The 23,255-nt window shown below is 43.2% G+C and overlaps 1 protein-coding gene across 2 annotated transcripts in view; it reads right to left on the minus strand.

Moving 5' to 3' along the window:
• Nucleotides 1–23,255, minus strand: part of LUZP1 (leucine zipper protein 1) — a 65,443-nt gene that overhangs the window by 15,820 nt on the left and 26,368 nt on the right. The gene's annotated exons all lie outside the window — the stretch shown is intronic.

The following is a 23,255-nucleotide window of genomic DNA, read 5'->3' on the forward strand; positions in this document are numbered from 1 at the left end:
TCGTTGTGTGTCCAATCACACTTGGCACACAATTTTTTTAAAAAATTCTATTCAAATCATAAAGTTATCAATGTTGGAAACCCCTGCCTGAAGGCACACCTTAAACAAAAATACTAACAGTTGGAATATCTCCAAACCCATATAAGTTCCAAATTTTACAGAAGAAATAGCAGAGATAATTTTTAGAAATGGTGTGTGAAGAACAGAAAAAGGCGTTCTCCACCAGCACTACCACCCAAAACTGTACCAATATTTAACAACTAGAAAATACTTTCTTTGGGCATTCAATTCATTGCTCAAATTATAAATCGGTACAAAATATATATAACATACCAGTTATTTAAAGAGCCATAGCACCAGGGGTGAAATTCGACCGGTTTGGACCGCCTCTGGCGAACCGGTAGGGACGATTTGAATCAGTTCGCTGAACCAGTAAAAACTATCCGATTGGCCCTGCCCACACCCGCCCGCTTGCTGCTCACCCCTTCCGGCTGCTCAACGCATTTAACGTTAAATGCTGCAGCAGCGAATCCGAACTTTTCTCCCTCCCATTCACAGCGGAGCTGCTGCAGCCTGTCCCTTTAAGGTACTTCAACCCCTGGGAGGGAGGGGGCCAGTGGGGGACTATAAAGGGAGCAGCAGCTCCACTGTGAATGGAGGGAGAAAAGTTCGGATTCTCTCTGCTACAGCATTCACTATGAACCCTTCTGGTGCTCATACACACAATTTTTCCTACCGGGTTCTGTGGGCGTGGCTTGGTGGGTGGGTGTGACTGAGTGGGCGTGGGTGTGACATTGGGTTGGCCACGTCCACTCAGTCACAGGACACCCCACCAAGCCACGCCCACAGAACCAGTAGAGAAAAAAATTGAATGTCACCACTGCATAGTACTATATATTTCTCCCTAAGCTTGGGCCCAATTCTCAGAGACCTACCAAAAGGTGCTATCAAACTGTCATTTGCAATACTGTGAGCGGAGAAGATTATGAAAGACACAACTGCAGAATACTCGCTATAGCTGTACATAGCTAATAAGTACATGACAAGGGCCCTAGTCTCCTCCATCAATGGGGAAAAGCTCTCCTCTTCGGAACGTAGCTATGGTGCTCCAAAGCAGACAATGTGATGCATTGTGGAACAGTGTCCTTTGAGCGCATACCAGGGAAATCCCAGAGGCTTTCCGTATGCAACTCCATCATGGATTGACTATATAAATAGTTTACCTTTGAACATGTAAATAGAGCTAAATAGTTTTATATTCGCTCGTTGAGAATGTAATTGCAATGTGCTTTTTTAACATTTTCACCATAGGTTAAATAAATAAATGGAGTTAGCTTTGATTACTGTGATATTAAATGAAATTAGACCCAGTTTTTTTTGTGGCCCCATCCATTTTTTGGCATGGGTCCTGTGACCCACTACACAGAGTCCCAATATGGCTCCTGGCATAACCAAACAGAAGCCCAACTACTGTATTTTTTCGGAGTATAAGACACACCTTTTTCCCCCCCAAAAGGAGGGTGAAAATCTGGGTGCGTCTTATACTCCGAATGTAGCCCTGGAGCATCAGAAACGAAGCTTCAAAAAAGAAGCCCCCAAAGCTTCAGAGGCTTTTTTTTCTGAAGCTCTGTTTCGGAGGTTTTTAGAGGCAGAAAAAAAAAGTTTTTTTCTGAAATAGAGGTTCAGAGGTTTCAGAGGCAGAAAAAAAAGCAAAAAAAAAAAAAGCAAGACACAGAGCTCACAACCAAGGAACCTGTTGCTAAAATTCACCCCTGGGAACAGCTGATTGGGGGTATTCCAGGAGGCCGATCCACCTGCCAATCAGCTTTTTTCTTATTTTCCTCCCCAAAAATTAAGGTGCATTTTATACTCCGAAAAATATAGTAATTTACTCTGCAGCCACTGAGGTAGCATAGACACCTTACTGTGTACCAATTTATTATGTTCCAACATAAAATCCACAATGCGCATGAAGGTTCAGTGGGCCAGCATACTGTGAGACCTCCTTGGACATGACTTACGTCATCCGTGTTGTACACTGAGCAACAATGGCAAAAAACAAAGGTCATATTAAAGCAGGGCAGGCTGTTTCCTTATAGTCCAAGACATGGCTTGCTTTCCGTTGCCTCTTGCCATGTCCAGCTGGAATTTCAAGAGACAACAGGGGGACGTGTGCACCCCATTTGGGAGAAAAAACCCCTAAAGCAGCCTGTATTCTCGGAGCACAAACTTTGTAGGGGTGAGAAAATGGTACCCTGCTATAACCCAAAGACAGAAATGATGGCGTAGTGACCCTAAGAGGGTCAAGGATGAAAACGAAAAAAAAAAAAAATCAAGTTGATATCATCACACACTTAAACGAGCCAAAAATATCCTCCTGTATCCTCTTCTTCTTTTTTTTTTTTTTAATTTGATTTATATGCCGCCCTTCTCCGGAGACTCAGGGCGGCTTACAATGCGTTAAGCAATAGCCTTCATACTTTTGTATATTTATACAAAGTCAGCTTATTGCCCCCACAAACTGAGTCCTCATTTTACCTACCTTAGAAAGGATGGAAGGCTGAGTCAACCTTGAGCCTGGTGAGATTCGAACTTACAGTAATTGCAGACAGCTTCCTTGGGAAGCCTCTCCCTCTTCAGTTGAATCCTGATGCCATCTGGTTGCAAGGGAAAGCTCTTTATACCCCAAACCCAACCTCTTGTGATATGAATCGCTCACAGTCCTATTAGACGGCTCCCACCCAACAGATGTCCTTTCCCAGAGAGTTAGTTCACTTCCTTTTCCTTTCCTACTGCTGAATTACTCAGCCTTGTAAAAAAAATGGGCAAAAGAGCATTTTGTAGATTTGAGACAAGGAGTCCAACATGATTTGGTATCTCCGACAGGGGCTGCCCACAAAGAAGAGGCAGTCAAGCTATTCTCCAAAGCACCTGAAGGCAGGACAAGAAGCAATGGGTGGAAACTAATCAAGGAGAGAAGCAACTTAGAACTAAGGAAACATTTTCTGACAGTTAGAACAATTAATCAGTGGAACAACTTGCCTCTAGAAACACTGTTCTAGATCTTCCTCATTCCATCTAGGTCTTCCTCACTATTGTGCAAAATTATCCTTCTTGGGCAAGAACTTTTTTTTTCTTGGCTTCTTTTTGATCAGCTGTTTCCACAGCTTTCTTTGCAGCCTTAGAAGGACCAGAAAATTGCACTAAAATACAAATCGTCATGCCCCACCCATTCAAGTGATGGATTCTCCATTTTCCCCACTAACTGCATTCCAATGGCAGGGTTCCAATTGTTGCAGAAAATTTAGGGTTGAAAAGGGAACAGGGGTCCTTTTATCATAAATATTTATATGTTGCCTTCGTGTGGAGAAAAATATTTAACCCAGAAATATTCAAAATAAAAAGGAGGGCATGGAGATGATGAAAGCTCAGAGGGCAGGAACACTGTAAACAGCCTTTCCCCGTTCCCTTTTTTTAGTTTTATTTTTCCACTGCTTTTTAACATTCTTTTTTTATTGGGACAAACCAAACATCAACAAAAAATTCAAGATAAAAAGGAAAAAAGGAGTTGTTAAAAACAAAAGGTGGGGGGGGGACAAGGACTAAAAGCAAACACTGGAGGGGGAAAACACAGCTGTGGGTATATGGGAACATACGAACGCACATTAAGGAGACACACAAAAAATTAAACATCTGCATCTAATATTTCTATCTGGAAAGACCCTGGCACAGATGGAGTTTATCTACTAGAACGACATTATTGCAAATAGTAGATGATTTTTCTTTCCATTCCTGAGATGGTATTGCTGCTTTTAAAACCAAAATGATAGCTGAAGGTCAACCTGACTTTGCCTCTGGAGTGTTATTTAGCAGCTAAGACCATGGCCACTCCAGATGTTTTCTTCCCTTTTTAAAGGGCAGGCTTTCCTGTCAATCAGAAAGGAATAGGGTTTTTTTTTTCCCTCTCTCTCTCTATAAACAGCAACCACGAAAGGTAGCTTTGGACTAAGTTAAATTAAAAATGTAAAATGGCCTCTCCCAGCTCCTTAGACCAGGAAGACTCAACATCAGATGTCCTCCAGATGTTTTGGATGACACTTCCTCCAATGCTTTGCCATAAACTATGCTGGGTTGGAGCCAATGGGGACTTCAGTCAAAAACATCTGGAAAATACCAGGTGACCTTAGAATAGTCTTCCTTACCCTGATGCTTGGAAGGTACTTCTGTAGTTTACTGAAATGTCTTTGTATTGCAAAAATGAGAAGATGGAGCAGTGAGAGACAGTTTGGTCTAGTGGTTGAGGCGCCAGACTACCGTGTTTCCTCCAAAATAAGACCGGGTCTTATATTAATTTTTGCTCCAAAAGACGCATTGTGGCTTATTTTCCGGTTAGGTCTTATTTTGGGGGAAATACAGTACTAAACGCTTTTGTCTGCTGACGATCTTAACTGGGGCTTATTTTAGGGGTAGGGCTTATAATTACAAGCATCCTGAAAAATCATGCTAGGGCTTATTTTCCAGTTGGGTCTTATTTTCAGGGAAACAGAATAGAAACCAGGAGACTGTGAATTCTAGTCCCGCCTTAGGCATGAAAAAGCCAATTGGATGTCTTTGGACTAGTCACTCTCTGTAAGCCGAACCCAACTCACATGGTGGTTTGTTGTGGGGAAAGTAAGAAGAGGAAGGTGTGTTAGTTCCCTGCCGAGTTATTTGTAAATAATCAGGTGGCACACAAATAAATAAATGACTTTCTATATGGCCTAGATCAGGGTCGGCAACCTTAAACACACAAAGAGCCATTTGGACCTGTTTCCCAAAGAAAACACTGGGAGCCACAAAACCCTTCCCGTGCCTGACTATTTCCTGAGCGGCCACAAAACTTTATTAGTCCAATTTATTTATTAGTCCAATTTATATGCCGCCCTTCTCCGTAGACTCTGGGCAGCTTACAATGCATTATAACAATAGTCTGCATACTGTTATGTATATACCTGCTTATTAGGGCTTTCGGCCCCCCCTAAGCAGTGTTGTTCTATACAAAGCTGGCTTATTGCCCCCACAATCCGGGTCCTCAATTTACCTACCTCGAAAGGATGGAAGGCTGAGTCAACCTTGAGCCTAGTGAGATTTGAACTCGCACTAATTGCAGGCAGCTGGCAGCTAAGTGCTAGCATTTAACAGCACTAGCTGTTGTAGTTGAATTAAACGTTCTGTTTTCTTCTGAAACTTTTCTTTTCTTGGATTTATCCATGGTTGGCCTACCGGGAGTTGAAAAGCTTAATAAATCGTGTGCCGGCAGGTGTCGCACATTGGCAGTTGTGACGCATATTTTGAGCAAGAGGGAGCCGCAGCAGAGGGATGAAAGAGCCACATGCAGCTCCAGAGTCGCGGGTTGCTGACCCCTGGCCTAGATGGGTGTTTTTCAAACTTTGCAAATTGAAGATGTGTGGACTCCCAGATTTCCATACTTTTCAAAATTGCCTCCTTTGAAAAACATTGCTCTAGGATTTAATAATATGCTAAAGGTTGAGCTAAATCTGTATTAATTATGTGAGCTTTCTTCTTTAATTTTTGTTCATTTTAATTGCTATTGTGTATTTAAACTTTTCTGGTTGTATTATCACGGTATTGTTTAAGATAGATGATAGATAGATGATAGACAGATGATAGATAGAGAGGGAGAGAGACAGACAGACAGACAGACAGAGAGAGATAGAGATGTAGATAAAGATATATAGATATAAAATCAGAAAAGAAAAATCCAAACTCCAGACATTACACTTTTATAGGTCAATCAATGGTTGTATTAGTTACAAACTTTCTAGTGCCTTGAAAGACTTCTTCATGATAGTTTTGATTTAATTATGTTGCTTTGCTGAGTATTCTTCTAGTCCTCAAACTTATCACCCTGAATAAGAGAGTAGAGAATTTTAGGAATGTAGACATATGCAAAACTAAAGCTCCTGGGTGTTTCTGCTCTCATCACTTCCCAATTCTCTGTCCAGTAGCTTTGTTTCTCATACACTTAGCTAAATTCAATAGCTTCTGCTGACAGCATTAAGCACACAGGTTTATTAAGATTCGAGCAAATTTAGAATTCCTGATGATTTGCTGACCTTCTAAGCTCAGGGAAGCAAAACAAAGCAAATAGAAAAATAGAAAAACCATTAACACACTATGCAGATGATGTGTTCTGCTGCAGGAAGAAATTATCTTGTTTCAGCATGTCAACGTAGGCAAGAAGAATAAGGAACAGAAAAGGGGAGGGAACATTAGAGATAAAAGCTTTCTTCTTTCTATTCTACTAGTAGTAAATAAAGTTTTTATTAACCCACACATACAAATGCAGAGGACTAGAAACATGTTTCTACAGACTCTTCCTTGTGATCATTTCTTTGTTTATCTGCCTCTCTTTCACCAGTTCAAAGACTCCAAATGTCTGGAACAGGCCATATAAGGCACAGTCGTGGCCTCATGTTACCTTTGCAATGAAAAATAGCATGGATGCTACCTAAGCAATAGATAGTGAGTTGTGGTGGCGCAGTGCTTAGAGTGCAGTACTGCAGGCTATTTCTGCTGACTGCCTGCAATTTGGCAATTCAAATCTCACCAGCTCAAGGTTGACTCAGCTTTCCATCCTTCCGAGGTGGGTAAAATGAGGACCCAGATTGTTGGGGGCCATAGGCTGTGTAAACCACTTAGAGAGGGCTCTAAAGCACTGTGAAGCGGTATATAAGTGCTATTGCTATTGCTAAGCAGAGGGAAAAACACATCAGAAAGGCTCAAAATACTCACATTAAGCTCCTTATGTCACTTTAGATTCCAAGAAAACAACATCTTTGTATGCCATTTTTATTGAAACTCTTAAACAAGATTAAAAGGAAATACAAACGAATATAAAGTAACGAAGAAAAAAGAAATAAAAAAGCAAAAAGTGATCAAAAAGAAAAAAAAAGTTGAAGCAAAATAGAAAAGAAAAAGATATAAAGGAGTTAGGCTTCTAATATTCTTCACAATTAAAAGCAGAAATATATTTTAACTTCTCTCTCAAAAGTTACAACTCATTACTCTTGTTTCCATACCCTATCCTCTCTAATCCTCAGAACCATATATCAAAAGTTCTTTTTTTCCCTTTCATTTTTATACCGAAAGACCATAAGAGGCTTCCAAGCGCCAATAAATGTTAAGTAATATATTTTCCTCTAATCAATTTATCCATTTCAGCGAAGCCTGACAAGTTCATCAACCATTCCTCCATAGCGGGCAGTGCTGAATCTTTCCGCAGAGAAAAATGACAATTTCATCGCCACCAGTGGTCATTAGTCAAGTGCAACCCAGAGAGGAAAGAAAGGAAAAATTCTGGCCTCTGAAAAAATGCTGACCAATCAAACTGTGAGCCAGCTCAGTCTGTGGCGGATAAATCCGTGCAAGAAGTCAGCCTGAAATGAACTCTTACAGAGCCGGGTCTGTTTAGGTCACTAAGTGCAGATCTGGGGCAAATAGAAGATTGGTCACTAACCAGCATACCAAGAAATGTTAGTCACTAAGCAGCATAACAAAAGCAGGATGGTCATTAACTAGCATACCAAGAGAAGGTTGGTCACTAACCAGCATACCAAGAGAAGGTTGGTCATTAACCAGCATACTAAGAGAAGGACGGTTATTAACCAGCATACCAAGAGAAGGTAATCTCTAACCAGCATACCAAGAGAAGGTGATCTCTAACCAGCATACCAAGAGAAGGTAATCTCTAACCAGCATACCAAGAGAAGGTTGGTCACTAACCAGCATGCCAAGAGAAGGTTGGTCACTAAGCAGCATACCAAGAGAAGGTTGGTCGCTAAGCAGCATACCAAGAGAAGGATGGTCATTAACCAGCATGCCAATAGAAGGTTGGTCACTAACCAGCATACCAAGAGAAGGTTGGTCATTAAACAGCATAACAAGATTTTTAATGCAAAGCAAGGAAGAGAGAATTATCACCTGGATTTATATATTCCAATAGAAATAGGGTGATTTACACGTTAGTCCTTTCCCAGAGTCTTTGAATGAGACACAATCAACTTTTTTGTTATACAGTAAAGAATTTCCATCCAGGCCTTGCTAGGAAGCAACCACAACACACACGGTGCCCCCCACTCCCAACCCCTCCAATCGTCGCAGCATGATACCATGGTCGATGGTATCAAAAGCCGCTGAGAGATCTAATAGGACCAGGACAGAGGAGCAACCCCTGTCCTGAGCCCTCCAGAGATCGTCAACCAATGCGACCAATGCCGTTTCCGTGCTGTGCCCTGGCCTGAAGCCCGACTGGAACGGATCTAGATAATCGGCTTCATCCAGGTACTGGGGAAGTTGTCGCGCCACCACACTCTCAACAACCTTCGCCACAAAGCGAAGGTTGGAGACAGGGCGATAATTGGCTAATACAGCCGGGTCCAGGGAAGGCTTCTTGAGGAGAGGCTTCAGTAGCATCCTCACAGGATTATGGGTTACCCAGTCCTGCTCCTCTTCTGTCTCCCACTAGGCTGGCTGATTGATTTGTGTCAAAGGCCCTGCCCTCGCCTACCAAGCTCATTGCTGAATGCAGGTTGTAGCTGAGATGAAATATCAATAATGTTCCGTTTATAGACATTTATATCCACGCTAATAAAATGCAGGCTGAAATTAGCCAAGCCTTTCTGGAGAGTAACCGTTTATGCCATCAAGCTGCTTTTTCAATTTTATTGCTGAATTAGCCTGTTAATATTAATAAAACACAAACCGGATAGCCCCAGGGAAACCGAGAAGGTTAACTCTTTCATTTCCATATTGCAAAACAAACATGCACTTCTCTTTTTAAATCTGCCTTGAATTCATCTGGCTTTGGAGGGAGGGGCTGCAGACGGCTCCCCCAACCTCCTTGTTTAAAGCATCAGGACACGACCAGGTTTGTTTCCTTTTAACAAGAGGAAAAGCAACATGGGTATCAGGCACAAATAACCAGGAACACTTGCTGGGTTTCAAAGCACTAAAGCAAGGGTGTCCAATCTTGGCAATTTTAGGACTTGTGGACTCCAACTCCCAGAATTCCTCAGCTAGCAATTAATTAATAGTCAATTAATAGCCAAAACTAAATTGGAGCTAGATAAGTGTCAATGGAATGCATGGGGGGGCTGGACTTGTGTTTCTTGTGGCTGCACAATGATTCCAAGCAGATGACGTGTTTAACTCCGCCTTCCAGCTCAGCCTACTCATCTCCTACAATGGGTGTGTGAAACCTTCACTAGGTTTAAGTCCCCTCTTTTTTTTTTTTTTGAAAAGAAATCAATGTCCCCAGTTTTCCTGCCCCAAACCTCCAGATGGCTGCTAAATGTTTCTTTTGCTCCCCATCTTCATTGCTGATGCTGCCACACCCACTTCGCTTCTCAAAAGTGACCCAAAGCCACCTCTTTGATCGGTGAATCTAACCCAAAACCCTGCTGAAATTCTCCCTTAAGGCAGTCCTCAACTTACGCCCACAATGGAACCCAACATTTCTGTTGCTAAAGCAAGGCAGTAGTTAAATGAGCGTTAAGTGACTCGTGCTCCATTTTACGACCTTTCGTGGTTGTTAAGTGAATCTCTGCAGTGAAATCTCGTGGTCATTAAGCAAAATCTGGCTTCCCCCATGGACTTGGCTGGAAAGGTTGCAAATGGTGATCCCGTGGGAACAGTGCAACCGTCATAAATATATGCCAGTTGTCAGGTACCTAAATTTTGATCACATGATCTTGGGGATGCTGTAACAGACAGTAAGAAGTGTGAGAACCGATCGAGTAAGACACTTCAGTGCCATTGTAACTTTGAATGGTCCCTAAAACGAATAGATTCAGAATGGGCTAGGTTGGGGTTGACATCCACTGGCTCAGGACCACGGGTGGGCTTCAAAAATTTTAGCAAGGGGTTCTCTGCCCAGTTGCTGGGTGGGCATGTCCATGGTGGGCATGGCCTAGTCAGCCTCCTGCACCACCGGGGGGGGGGCGTTTTTGGCCTCCCCAGGCTCTGGAAGCTTTCCTTGAGCCTCCGGGAGGGCAATATCACCCCCCCAAGCTCCAGAGGCCCTCCTGAACTTTCGGTAGGCCCGTTTTTTACCCTCCCCGAGCCTCCACGCCCTTACCTATATCCAAAACAGGCCGCGTGGGGACTCCTGGGAGGGGTGGTGTGGGCGGGGCCAGCCAGGAGCGGGATTTGGGGGTTCTCCGAACTGCATAGAATCTTATCTAGAGGTCCTCCCAAACCCCTGTGGACCCCCAGCAGCCCACCCCTGCTCAGGGCCCCTTGTTCTTCTTTGCCCCAGGCGTTTTGTTAAGGCCCAAGATAGGAATTGACTTTGAGTCTAAGGACAACCAGAAGTTATGACCTACAGATTAGGAAATCTTGTTTAGCGGTTAATCAGAAATGTCACCCATTTCTGCTAGGGCGGCTCTGAGTCACCTAGCAAATAGCTTCTTGCGTGAGTCCCCTTGCCTGCCTTTGCATTCCAGGTTGGTGGCAGACTTTAATAATCAGCTCCGTCGAACCTTCCAACCCGTCTTTGCTTTGCACACCCCTCCGGAACCCGGCTGCTTGGCTCACAACACCGCACACTTTGAGTTATTGTTCTTGGATTTCCTCTTGGCATTCAAACTCAACTTAGGAAAACAATGCCAGGGCTCCTGGGTGAGTCAGCTGCAGGAGGCACAACATTCCATGTTGGTCCGGCTCAGGACTCACAAATATGCCAATGGGGACCATTCGGGTTAGCGCACAGGGCTCCCGGCAGCGCCACCCGACGGGAAAGCCGCAAACACTAGCTAGCGCAAAATTTAGCGTTGTGCAGTCAAGTCTTTCATTCGGGGGCGTCAGGATGTGTTCAGTTGGCTTCTCTGGGATGTCGCCAAAGAAATCCATGGAATTTTGGCATCTGGAGCAAAAGTCGGCACTCAGAAACACCCAGTTTTCCTGTTTTGCTTTGTTTCTTTCTTTCTTTTGTTTTTTTAAACTGGCTTGAAGCCTGCGCCATAATCTCTATGCCCAAAGCAAGCTCTGAATTTTATAATTCCTTTCCTCTCCAGCCTCGGAACTATCAGCAGAGTTAAGAATAGTCGCAGACATTTTGAAGCCAAGTGCTGCTTAATATGGTAAGTCCTTTGCTAGGCAGATAGACTACTCCTGCTAAGCGGGTGCTGTATACAAAATCCAAGCCTACAGATCTGTCTGTTTTTTTTCCCCCTTCTCCTGCCAAGGGTACATTCCTGTTTTAGACCCACAAGTGCGATCACTGCAGAACCCTTGCTAACCTCCCGATTTCTTTTGTTTTCCTTCTCAACTTGTGGAAACCACGTCTATTTTGCCCACCATGTTGTAGTCCGTCTTAGGTTGCAAGCAGGCCATTTTTAAAAAAAAAAAAAAAACCCTCCCTCCTCTCAGCCAAGCTCGGTTAAAACATGCAGTTTGAACGGGGCGACAATCTGGATTGAAGCGTTTACAGATCTCGGACAAGGAGCTGTGAACAAAAATGCCGCAGATGCGCATAAAAGGCCCAACGCTTCTCCTATCTAGGTTCAGAAATTCTGGAATGCAGAACAGGAAGTCTCACGCAATCCAGACAGTTCACAAATATGGACAAAAGGGAGACTATCTCATTTTTTTTTTCTATCCACATTCTCCAGAAACTGGTATTGAAGGAATGTTGTCTACAATTCCGGGGGCAATAAACAGCCAGGAGGTTGACTTACCGCTGATAGGCCAGACCTGTACAAATTTGTCCATTCTTTTTTAAAAGCCTCTCTACTGGCATCTATCACCCTGCAAACAATGGAAACAAATTCCATTGTTTAATTTAGCATCATGTAAAGGAGGACTTTCTTGAATCCGTCCTCATTCCCTTTGCTCTTCATTCTGACTGCTGGCCTCAAGTTCTAACATTATGGGAAGCCAAAAAAAAAATGTTTGTTTTTCCACTTTCCCCCATGTTTTGACATACCTCTGTCATGTCTTCTTTTAATTGTCTTCAGTCTAAGCTTAAAAGCCCCAATTGTGGTCATCTTTCTCCATAAAAGATCTGCCTCGTCTCTCTAATCATTTCAGTTGCTTTTTTTTTTTCCTTTTTTTTTTTGCAAACTTTTTAAGCTAGGTGCTCCTCTGCTGAGGAGGATGGGTTTGCAATGGCTAATCCTTAGATGCCTGGTTGAAATTTGCAATCCTAGAAAGTCTTAGAGATCCTTGGTGGCCTCTGAGCTTGGTTGTTTTCTTGCAAATGTTTCATCACTCAAATTAGGTAACATCAAAAATGTTCATGTTTGGGTAATGAAACCAAGGGCCCTTCATTTCACTCCTGAGCTACAAATATTCTCTTTTGTTGGTACCTAGAAAGTCTTCATAAGAACTTTTGCGGGGCAAAATCTCGCCAAGAGCTGAGTTGTATTTGCACAAAATTGGAAAAGTGAAGAGATCTCTACGGATGAAAATGTGATTAAGAAAATATTAGAATGTGCAGAAATGAATAGATTAACACTTGCAATTAAAGGAAAGGAGCTATCATCTGACTATTATAGTATATGGGAGTTATTTTATCACTAGCTAGAGAATAAATATGAAAGTTAGAAATAAAAGTAGAGGAGTGAAATATCGAAAATGTATTACAAAGTCAAACAAGCTAAGAAGAGAAATGTTACAATAGTAGATATGTTACGTATTAGTGTCAATGCAAGAATAGATATAAATAACTGTTATAAATTTTAATGGTTATTGCGCAAAAAAATTGTACTCAGACGGCACACTGTTTAATGAAATATGAAATGTTTGTATTAAAAGAAAATAATTTAAAAAAGAAAAAAGAAAAAAAAAGAAACCCAAACTTTTCCCAACTCGTTCATTGCCTATGACCACATCACTGTCTATATTTGTAAAATATACTCCCCTTCTATGTGTATTTTAATTTGGTCTCTGACCGCAATAAAAAAGCTTACTTACTTACTTACACATCACTGTCCCTTGGTCCAAATACAAAGAAACCATCAACAACAATGACATCACCTTCCTAAGAACACCTAAGCTCCCAGAAGGATGGGCAGGAAAAGAACATGTCCAGAAGACTTGCAGTATAAACCCTGTATGGGTTACCCTGTAAGACTTACTTGATTAAAAACCATGAATTACTTTATCCTATGCAGTGGTTTCTTCCCCTTCATTGGAGGTTTTGAAACAGAGATTGGATAGTCATCTATCAGAGATGGTGCGGCAGTAAATGCTCTAGTCCGCAATAACCTCTTAGGTCTCTTCTAATTCTATAATTAGAATAATATTTATTTAAAATTAAATCCTGACTAATCAGAACAGAAGACAGCTAGCAAGAATAAAAGCACAACACTTGTCTTTAGGACTTTCCTAAAGGGAAGCAGAATGTGTGTGTGGGAGAGAGCGATTGTGGAATACCTGGGGGGGCGGACATTCCAGAGTACGGGGTCTGCCCCCAAAAGACACATTTCCTAGGTCCCACAAGGGAGCAAGGGCCATGAATTTAAGTAGCCAAGAAATTGGGGGCAAAGCCAAGGGGAATTTCTTAGCTCTGTTGTATGAATACAGCAAACCCAAAGTTCTTAGGTAAATTCAGTGGTAAAATCCAAATTTTTTTACTACTGGTTCTGTGGATGTGGCTTGGTGGGCGTGACGTGGCTTGGTGGGCATGGCTTGATGGGTGTGACAGGGGAAGGATACTGCAAAATCTCCATTCCCACCCCACTCCAGGGGAAAGATACTGCAAAATCTCCATTCCCACCCCACTCTGGGGCCAGCCAGAGATGATATTTGCCGGTTCTCCAAACTGCTCAAAATTTCCGCAACCAGTTCTCCAGAACCTGTCAGAACCTGCTGGATTTCACCCCTGGGTAAATTGGAAGAGTTAGATCACTTGGGTTACCCCCAAGCTTGGAAACTTTAAGATGTGTGGCTGGGAGAATTCTGGGATTCGGACATCTTAAAAGTTGCCAACTGAGCTGGCTTGTGGCTGGTCTTTGCCCAGGGTCCAGAAAACAGCCCTCACTGTCTGTGGGCAGAGAGAGGACAGGCTCTCCAGAAGAAGGTTACGCCTGATGCTGAGTCACTCCAGAAGAAAGCATCTTGTCTTTAGCAGGGACAGGAACTGCCTGGTTTCTGACTTGAGGCAGAACTCGTCTGCAATTATTTTCCTTCAAGTGAGGAAAGGTAGTTCTGTAGGGCGGGGCTGGACTAAGATGGGTTCCAGATCCTTAATATGCCTATGATTTTCCTACGGACAAACCCTTTCAAATGTCTTTCGTTTTTTTCCCCCGTGATCTAATGTCATTCTCAGATCCCACCTGAAGTCATCAGGAATTGCTTCAGATAGAGAATGATTCACTTAACAACTGTGGCAAGCAAAGTCCTAAAATGGGGCAAAACTCACCTAACAATTGCCTCAGTAACATAAATGTTTGGCTCAGAGGTGGTCATGAGTCAAGGATCACCTGTATGCCACCAGGTCATTTATTCAACAACATCAGGGTGGGAGATCCCATTTCATCATCTCCATGTTGGCTCATGTACCTCTGCTTTTCCTTTGATATTATGCCTCCTGGATTTCATACTCATTATTTCCAACAGACTTTGGTGGGATGTGTCATTAGAATTGCCCATTCCCAAAATGATGGCTTTCTTTAAATAATGGTATCAAACGTCACACAGAACTTCTGGAAATCTGCTACACTAACCTGTATCACAGGTAGCCTTTTATCCAGTCTGACAACTATGGAATCCTATGAACTCAAAAGCCAGACCTATTCAGTCAAAGGAGTTGGATTACTGCCTTAATTGGAATTGGAATATTAGAATATTCCTTATTGGCCAAGGGTGATTGAACATACAAGGAATGTGTCTCTGGTGCCTAAGCTCTCGGTGTACATAAAAACAACGAAGTGGTAAGTTGTAGATCGTAAATCATAGGATACAATCATAAATCATAAGATACCACAATGAAGTTTCTTGGTAGACCAAAATCTTTGTTGACTTTGCTTCATCAGATTTTTGCCAATTTATTTGTAACTGCTACAGAAGCTATTTTAGTCTGATGTCACCTGACCCATAAAGCAATCCCAACTATTCTCACCTAATGTTTGTCTTCCTCCTCCTCTTACCAACACTAAAGAATGTCTAAAAATCTGTTAAAGAAATTTACTCCATTCATCAATGGGCTGAAAACTTAGGACAGGGGTGCAAAAAGTCATCAAACCACTCTAAGTAGCCTACCAATGTGTCATTTTTAATCTCTTGCAAGCGTGGTTTATATTTTGAGGTGTTCAGGAAATGTTTCCAGAACAAAAATAAGTATTACGTTATTATTGCATTTGCTTAAAATCCCAGAATGCTTTTTTTCCCCCCAAGCCGCGAGCATGTATCAGTATCATATAATAGTCAAGACACTGAATTGGAAGTTCTCTGGCTGATTTGGGACCAGTCCTTATCTCTCAGCTCAACCAAAAATGAAGGAAGGAGGGCTATAAATGTTGCCTTCAACTCTTAAATGAACAGGCAGAATATCAACCTAGCAAATAAATAAATAAAGAGCACCAAACATGGGGTCCTGGCCCTGCCATCTTCTGAAATGCAATTTTTGACATATTGCATGTGCTTGAAATAAGGTCAAGATATTGGCTGGTCTTAATTTTTTTTTAAAACAAAAAAAAAATGACCAATCTCCCCACTCCCTCTTTGCCCTCCCCAGATCACAAACACCCACAATTCCATTACTATTTGGGTGCATTCCTGTATGCCTCCATGCTTGACAGAAGCTTCGAGTGATGTCACCGTCTTACACATCTCGCAAACACCTCCAATGCACTATTTCTCAACAGAACGACATCCATTACTGGGAGTCAAGAAGTGATGAGACGTGAACACATGCATGAATCAACCCCTTAATTAAGAACAATCCAGGACATTGTTGTTAAATCAAGATGTGAGTGGGTAGAAGCCATTACTCTACTCCTTGATGGATGAAAATGGTGATCCCGCCTTCAGCTGGCATTACCCAGTTACAACACCCTTAGTGCACTCTTTACGTGGGAAGGAGGCACAGCAAGGATGCCATGTAAATCATGAATTGTATGGAGTGTCCTATATATTTTAGGGAAGGTGCCCATAATTAAAACATTTCTCTTAACCTTTTTATTGCATAAAATATGCCTCAACGTTCTACCTACAATGAACTACTTCCAGGACTTCGGCTGTGAATCATTCATTCATTCATTCGTTCCTTTATTTGTATCCTACCTTTATTATTTTTTTACAAGTAACTCGAGGCAGCAAATATATCCCACATGCCTTCCTCCTCCAATTTTCCCCACCACAATAACCCTGTGAGGTGGGTTGGGCAAAGAGGGTGACTGGCCCAAAGTCACTCAGCTGGCTTTCATGGCTAAGGGGGGACTTGAACTCATAGGCTCCTGCTTTCTAACCTGGTGCCTTACTTAACCCCTAGACTTGTGTGTTAAAAGTGGCACCATCCAGGTATAAGAGAGAAGTAGCAACAGGTAATATGGGAATGTGAAGTTGTGCAGGAAAGCCTACAGAGCATGTCCACACACCAGTGGTGGTATTCAGCCAGTTCTATCAGGTTCGGGAGAACTGGTAGCGGCAGTGGGAGGCTCCGCCCACCCGCCATCATGTCCTGTTTTTGATGCTGTGCGTGGAGGTGGTGCATGCGAGCGGAGCTCTCCCATTTGCAAACTGGTAGTGAAGGTAAGTGAATAATCACACACCACATTAAAATATCATATAGTTAGCATAGTTTTGGTGTGCAAGTAGACTTTGACTTATGACCAGTCATTTCTGACCATTCAGATTTATGATAAACGGAAAAGGTGCTTTACAGCCTGTGAAGCACTTCCGGCCATTGAAAATGATGCCGCCTCTCCCCAGTGACACATCATCAGATTTTGGGTAGTGACATGACTAATTTGTGACTTGTTTGCTGGTTTTGGGTGTTTTTTGCCAGGCTGGCAAAAAACAACAACACCTATTTGGGAGATTGGATTCAAACTTAGGACCACATGATTCAGGCTTACCACCTCATGATTCACTTAACGACCGCTGTAAAAACAGTCAATCGGGTCCAGTCACGTGAGTGCCTCGCCTTAGCAGCCATCACAACTTACAAGCAAAATTATAGTCCCAATTGTGGTCTTAAGTCAAGGACTATTTATAGGTTCTTTATAGATAGGCAGACAGACACAGGTATAGATGGAGCTAATGTGGTTCAACAGTGAAGCTGCAGTATTGAACTAGGACCGGTGAGTCCCAAATGTTCTCTCTCTCCCCCTCTCACACCCTCTTTCTTTTTCTCTCCCTCTTTCTCTCTCTCCCTCCCTCTCTTCCTCCTCCCTCTTTCTCTCTCCCTCTTTTTTCTCTCCCTCTCTCCCTCCTTCTCTCTCCGTCCCTCTCTTCCTCCTCTCTTTCTCTTTCCCTCTCCCGCCCTTTCTTTTTCTCTCCCTCCTTTTTCTTTCTCTCCCTCCCTCTCTTCCTCTTCCCTTTCTCTCTCTCCCTATCCCTCACTCTTTCTTTTTCTCCCTCCCTCCCTCTCCCTCCCTCTTCCTCCTCCCTATCTCTCTCTCCCTCCCACTCCTTCTTTTTCTCTCCCTTTCTCTCTCCTTCCCTTCCTCTCCCTCCCTTTCTTTTCTCTCCCTCTTTTTCTCCCTCCCTCTTCCTCCTCCCTCTTTTTCTCTCCCTCTTTCTTTCTCCCTCCCTCTCTCTCTTCCTCCTCCTTCTTCCTCTCTCTCTCTCCCTCTCTCCCTCCTCCCCCTCCCTCCCCCTCTCGGTCACACACACATTCAATGCATTACTTTAGGCCACTGTTTCTCAACCTTGCCAACTTTAAGACATGTGGACTTCTTTGGAGTGGCTGGGGAATTCTGGGAATTGAAGTCCACGTGTCTTAAAAGCTACCACAGTTGAGGATCACTGTTTAGACGGATTCTTCTTTCTCAACAAAAAGCCAGTGTGGAATAGTGATGAAGGTTGTTTAGTCTGGGAACAAGGAACCCCGGATTTGAGTCCCTCATCATCCACAAAAGCTCCCTAGATGACAGGGTGCCAGTCTCTCTCTCTCTCTCAGCCCCAACTACACCACAGGGTTATTTTCATGGAGAAAGATAGGAGGAGGGAGTCTTATGTATTCTGCCTTGAGCTCCTGAATGAAAGGCAGGATGTCAATCTGGCTAATCAATCAATCAATCAATCAATCAAACTGCCTTTGTTCAATTTTGTTTCTTCCAACCTTAATTGAAGCTTGCCTATTGAAATGGTTACGTTTTCAATTTAGCAGCATTTTTTCATCTAAAAAGATCTCCAAGAAGCCTCCTGCCAAGCAGAGACTTTCAGCATCTTCACTAATGCAGAAAGAGGGGGAAAAAAAAAAACAGCAGCAGCCCCAAACTGCAATGAAACCTCGATGCAAATCAGAAAATGCAGCCGATAGATTCTCCGTGAAGTGTAAAATTTCGCAGTCAGCAGTTCAGGGCTCTGAGCTAAATTGCCTGATGAATATTCATGTTTTAAGAGCTGGAATGACATCACAGGAGAAGGAAAGGTGGGAGGGGGAGGCCTCTCTTTTGAGGGCACTCCAAAAAGGAGTTGATTGAAGGTGAAAGAATCACTCCGGTTTCTAGACACCGGAACTTCCGCAGATTCAGAGATCTGTCCTAGGGGTTTCGGCGTTCCCCAACTTGGCAGCCTGCTGAAGTAAAGCTGAAGTCCACACATTTTGCCAAGGTTGAAAAAGACTGGGTTAGACAGTGTTTCAGCAGGACGGTGTTCTGGTTTTTCACAGTGATGACAAGCAACATTAAATTTAAATCAATATCAATAATAATAATAATAATAATAATAATAATAATAATAATAGTGCACATCAGAACACACACAAGAGCAAATGATTAAAAAAATCACACTTGTGATTGTAAGGACTTGTGCTCAATATAATCAATGTTAAATAATTCTTCATAAAAATATGCATGGAATATAAACAATTAAGGATCACATTTCAAAATATAAGTAAAAATAAATCTTCCTTTCTTTCTTTTTCTTTCTTTTTCTTTTTTCCTTCCTTCCTCCCCCCTTTCCCATTTCCTCCCTATTTTTCTACTTTTAAAAATCACTGAGCCAAAACAATATATTTCAGTTTTATTCCACTTTTTCTCAACCCGGCAGCTAAAACAAACCAAAAAAATAGTCCTAGAGCTGGGGGGGGGGGGGAAATGGCCAAGAAGGCCGCAGTCGAATTAACTGCTGAAGATAGCTGAGTTATTTTTCCCCATACACGCACACACACCCCAAAAAAATATTCAGCTGAGCTCAATACCAACAAGAGGCATCCATCTGGTGGCAACCAACTCAACCCTATCTAGAAACGCTTCTTGAGCTTTGTGCTAGGATAATTGGAGGATTCAAAAATGGGCCGAGGAGGCGATTCAGAGTGCCCACGGCTACACAGCTCATTCCCATCAGCAAATCCTGAAAGAAACTACGCCTTCTCCTAGGCTTGTGAAGCCCGGAAGGTGTGACAGGCATGCCCACACACGCTTCCATCACCGTCCCACTTTTGAATCCAGATTGCTGCACAACCTACTGATCAGGAGCCAGCCTCTCTGTTGAAGGAGTTCGGATGAGCTCCAAAGCGTACCCCAAGTTACAGGGCGGTGCACGGTGGTGATAGGACCAGAAATGGGGAGATCCAGCTTCTATTCCTCCCTTCAGCTATGAAAGCCCAGTGGGAGACCTTCTACAGTAGTGGCCAAAATTGTGGAAACCTTTTGGGAAAAGTTGTATTTTTGATGGCTAATAACACCACTTTTGGGGAGAGGGGGGAGTTTCAAGATAATCCTAATCCACTGCTGGAATGGCCTGGGAATAGCCCAGACCTTAAGCCAATTGAAAATCTAGGGAGCCGACTAAAGAAACTTGTTAGTCAGAAGCGATCCAGCAATAAAACCCAGTTAATAGAAGCCATCGTTCAACCTTGGTTTCACATTATAACCGTTGCAGAATAAAAGACTTGGTTCACTCCATGGGAAGACGTTGTAAGGCCGTCATTCATGCCAAAGGTTACTCAACTATTAACTGACATGGTGATAATTTTTGTATATTTCGTTTTTTCCACCTGTTTCACTTTTCTTCTTTATACTGTAACCGCTATTCTAATAGCAAATCCTTCATAAAAGTTATTGCATGACATTCTTGATTCAATTATCTTTCCATTGATATATAATTTTATGGTGCTCCTCTAAAAAAAAGTGGTGTTATTAGTTAGTTTTAGAAAATACACTTTTCCCAAAAGGTTTCCACAATTTTGGCCACCACTGTAGGTTAATCCCCCTGGTCTTAGACAACGTACCTCGCAAGGCTGTTTTGGTAGGGAGGTACTTTCTAGATACTTTTTGAGTTTCTGAACAAGAAACAAAAGTAGGACATACACGAAATAGACACGTCTGTCCTATTAATGGTTTTCCAGGCACCATCCAAAGACAACCTATGGGGCTAAATCTTGCACGGACGTCACCAGGAGAGCAAGCGGTCACTTTAAGGGGCATTTCCCATTCCAAGATGACCGGGCCAAGTTACAAAAAACAATCAACGGCAACATTTGCAGGCTCCTCTGTCTGTTTGGCATTCTCAGCTGCAGCGCCAAATTCAGGGAATGCTTTAGCAATCTACCGCGAAATTCTTTCTCTCTCCTCCACACACACCCACACCCACACCCACACACCGTGGGGTTGGGGGGGAAAGGAACAGGGAGGCAGAGGAAGGCCCTATCCAAATTATTTATGGTAACAATGGAGGAAATGAAAGATGTCTTGGTTTCTTGCCTCTCTCCCTCCGTGCCTTTCACTTAGGTAGCGCATGTAAGGACAAGTTCACAAAGGCATTTCAACAGATTCCACCTCTTCTCTCCCCCCCACCCCCACCCCCCGCCCCACTCCCGGCCAGCTTTTCATGGCTGCTTTGCACACTCCTATGGGAAAGGGGGCGGGCCAGCCAGACATCAGCAAGCTAAAAAGTTCTGCATTGAAATCAGGTGACTGCCTGCCTGCCATTTCAATGTTCTGCAGTCACCCTGCCAAGGAAGTAGGTCTCTCTCTCCCCCAACTCTCTTTCCTCCTCTCTCTCTCTCTCTCCCCCTACCTCCTCCCTTTCTTTCTTTCTCTCCCTCTCTTCTTCCTCCCTCCCTCTCTTTCTCTCTCCATCCTCCCTTTCTTTCTCTCCCTCTCTTCTTCCTCCTCCCTCTTTCTCTCTCCCCCTCCTTCCCTCTTCTTCCTCCCTCCCTCTCTCTCTCCCTCCTCCCTTTCTTTCTCCCCCTCTCTTCTTCCTCCCTCCCTCTCTTTCTCTCTCTCCCTCCCTCTTTCTTTCTCTTTCTCCCTCCCTCCCTTTCTCTCTTCCTCCTCCCTCTTTCCCTCTCCCTTTCCCTCTTCTTCCTCCCTGTATCTCTCTCACTCCCACTCCCTCCTCCCTTTCTTTCTCTTCCCTCTTCTTCCTCCTCCCTCTTTCTCTCTCTCTCCCTCCTTCCCTCTTCTTCCTCCCTCCCTTTTTCTCTTTTTCCCTTTCTTTTTCTCCCTCTCTTCTTCCTCCTCCTTTTCTCTCTCTCTTCCTCCCTCCCTCTTTCTTTCTCTTTCTCCCTCCCTTTCTCTCTCCCTCCTCCCTCTTTCCCTCTCCCTTTCCCTCTTCTTCCTCCCTGTATCTCTCTCTCCCACTCCCTCCTCCCTTTCTTTCTCTTCCCTCTCTTCTTCTTCTCCCTCTTTCTCTCCCTCTTTCGTTCACTTTCTCTCCCTCCCTCCTCCCTCTTTCTTTCCCTCTCCCCCTCTCTCTTCTTCCTCCCTCTTTCTCTCTCTCTCACTCTCCATCACTTTCTTCCTCCTCCCTCTTTCCCACTCTCTATGTCCTCCCTCTTTCTTTCTCTCTCCCTCCCTCTCTCGGTCTCTCTCTCTCTTTCTCTTTCTCTCTCTCTCTCTCACACACACACATCCTTCTCAAATCACAGAAGCAACTAACACTGGCAGGCATTCCTTAGGTGGTTTTTTTTCTTTTTTTTCTTTCTTTTTTCTTTTTTGTAATGGCAGAATACATTCAAAGCAGCTAATCCCACCGACCGGATCACAAAGTGAAAGGATAGAACAGGGCAGCCTCTCAGCAAGCCTGCAGCGCTGCAGCAAAAACACAGAGCAAAATAAATCCCCAACATGCTGAAGTGCAGTTCCTTAATGCAGCAAACTCCAGTAGGCTGCAAAAAATAGCCAGCAAGCCACCACAGCCCCCAGGCCAAGCCTGATGAAGATTCTGCCCGTCATTCAATGACATTTGCTGACACAGGGTGGTGGGTTTTGTGTGTGTGTGTGTGTGTGTGTGTGTGTGTGTGTGTGTGTGTGTGTGCCTTCCCTGGCATCTGCCCAAGGATGCAGACCAGCTTTCTAAAATCTAGTGCTTTCCAGATGTGCTGAATTCAATAGCTCTCCCATGTTCCCAGCTGCCTGGCTAAGAATTTGGGGCATTTAGAGCTTCAAGTAGTGGAAAACCTGAGTAATGGGCACAGTATTTTCGGGCAGAGCCCAGGATCAGATCAAATCATCATGTATTAAAAGGTGACATGGGACCAAGAATGAAGACTTTTGTAGTTACTGGGAGGCAAGGAGTTTATGTGAAATATCTCCAAAGGAAAATGTCTAGGATCTAGAATAAAATCTGGCTCCTGGCAAAATCTGGTCAAGTTTCAAACCCAGCCATTATTCATTATGGATTATGAAAACAGCTTGTTAAAACTAAACGGGGCTTCTGCAAACTTCACTCTTTGGCTCACACAACACAACAAACTGAAATTCAGCAAAAAAAAAAAAAAGAAGAAGAAGAAGAAGTTAAATGCAAGCAAAGTTCTCTGGTGGAAGAAGATCAGGTGCGTCAATTAGGAAGGAAACAAACAGGGTTAAAAGAGGTGATTTATTTTGCAGGATTACAGTACTGTGGGAATGGATGCAATTCTCAACAATTTCTCTTAAAACAGGGCACCTCACTGGTATTAGCCAAACAAGGCTCAACCGAATGTGGGTCATGTTTGCGGTGGAAAGAAATGAGAAGGTGACAAAAATGTGTCTGCATTGTTGTAGATTAAAAATGACATTTCGAAAATGGCAATAGGCAATAGATAGTCCTCAAGTTACAACCATTTGTTTAGCGACCGCGTGCCCACACCCATAATG

The sequence above is a fragment of the Pantherophis guttatus genome, chromosome 10 (genome assembly GCF_059756535.1).
Source record: "Pantherophis guttatus breed Tessera chromosome 10, ASM5975653v1, whole genome shotgun sequence".
Taxonomy (NCBI): domain Eukaryota; kingdom Metazoa; phylum Chordata; class Lepidosauria; order Squamata; family Colubridae; genus Pantherophis; species Pantherophis guttatus.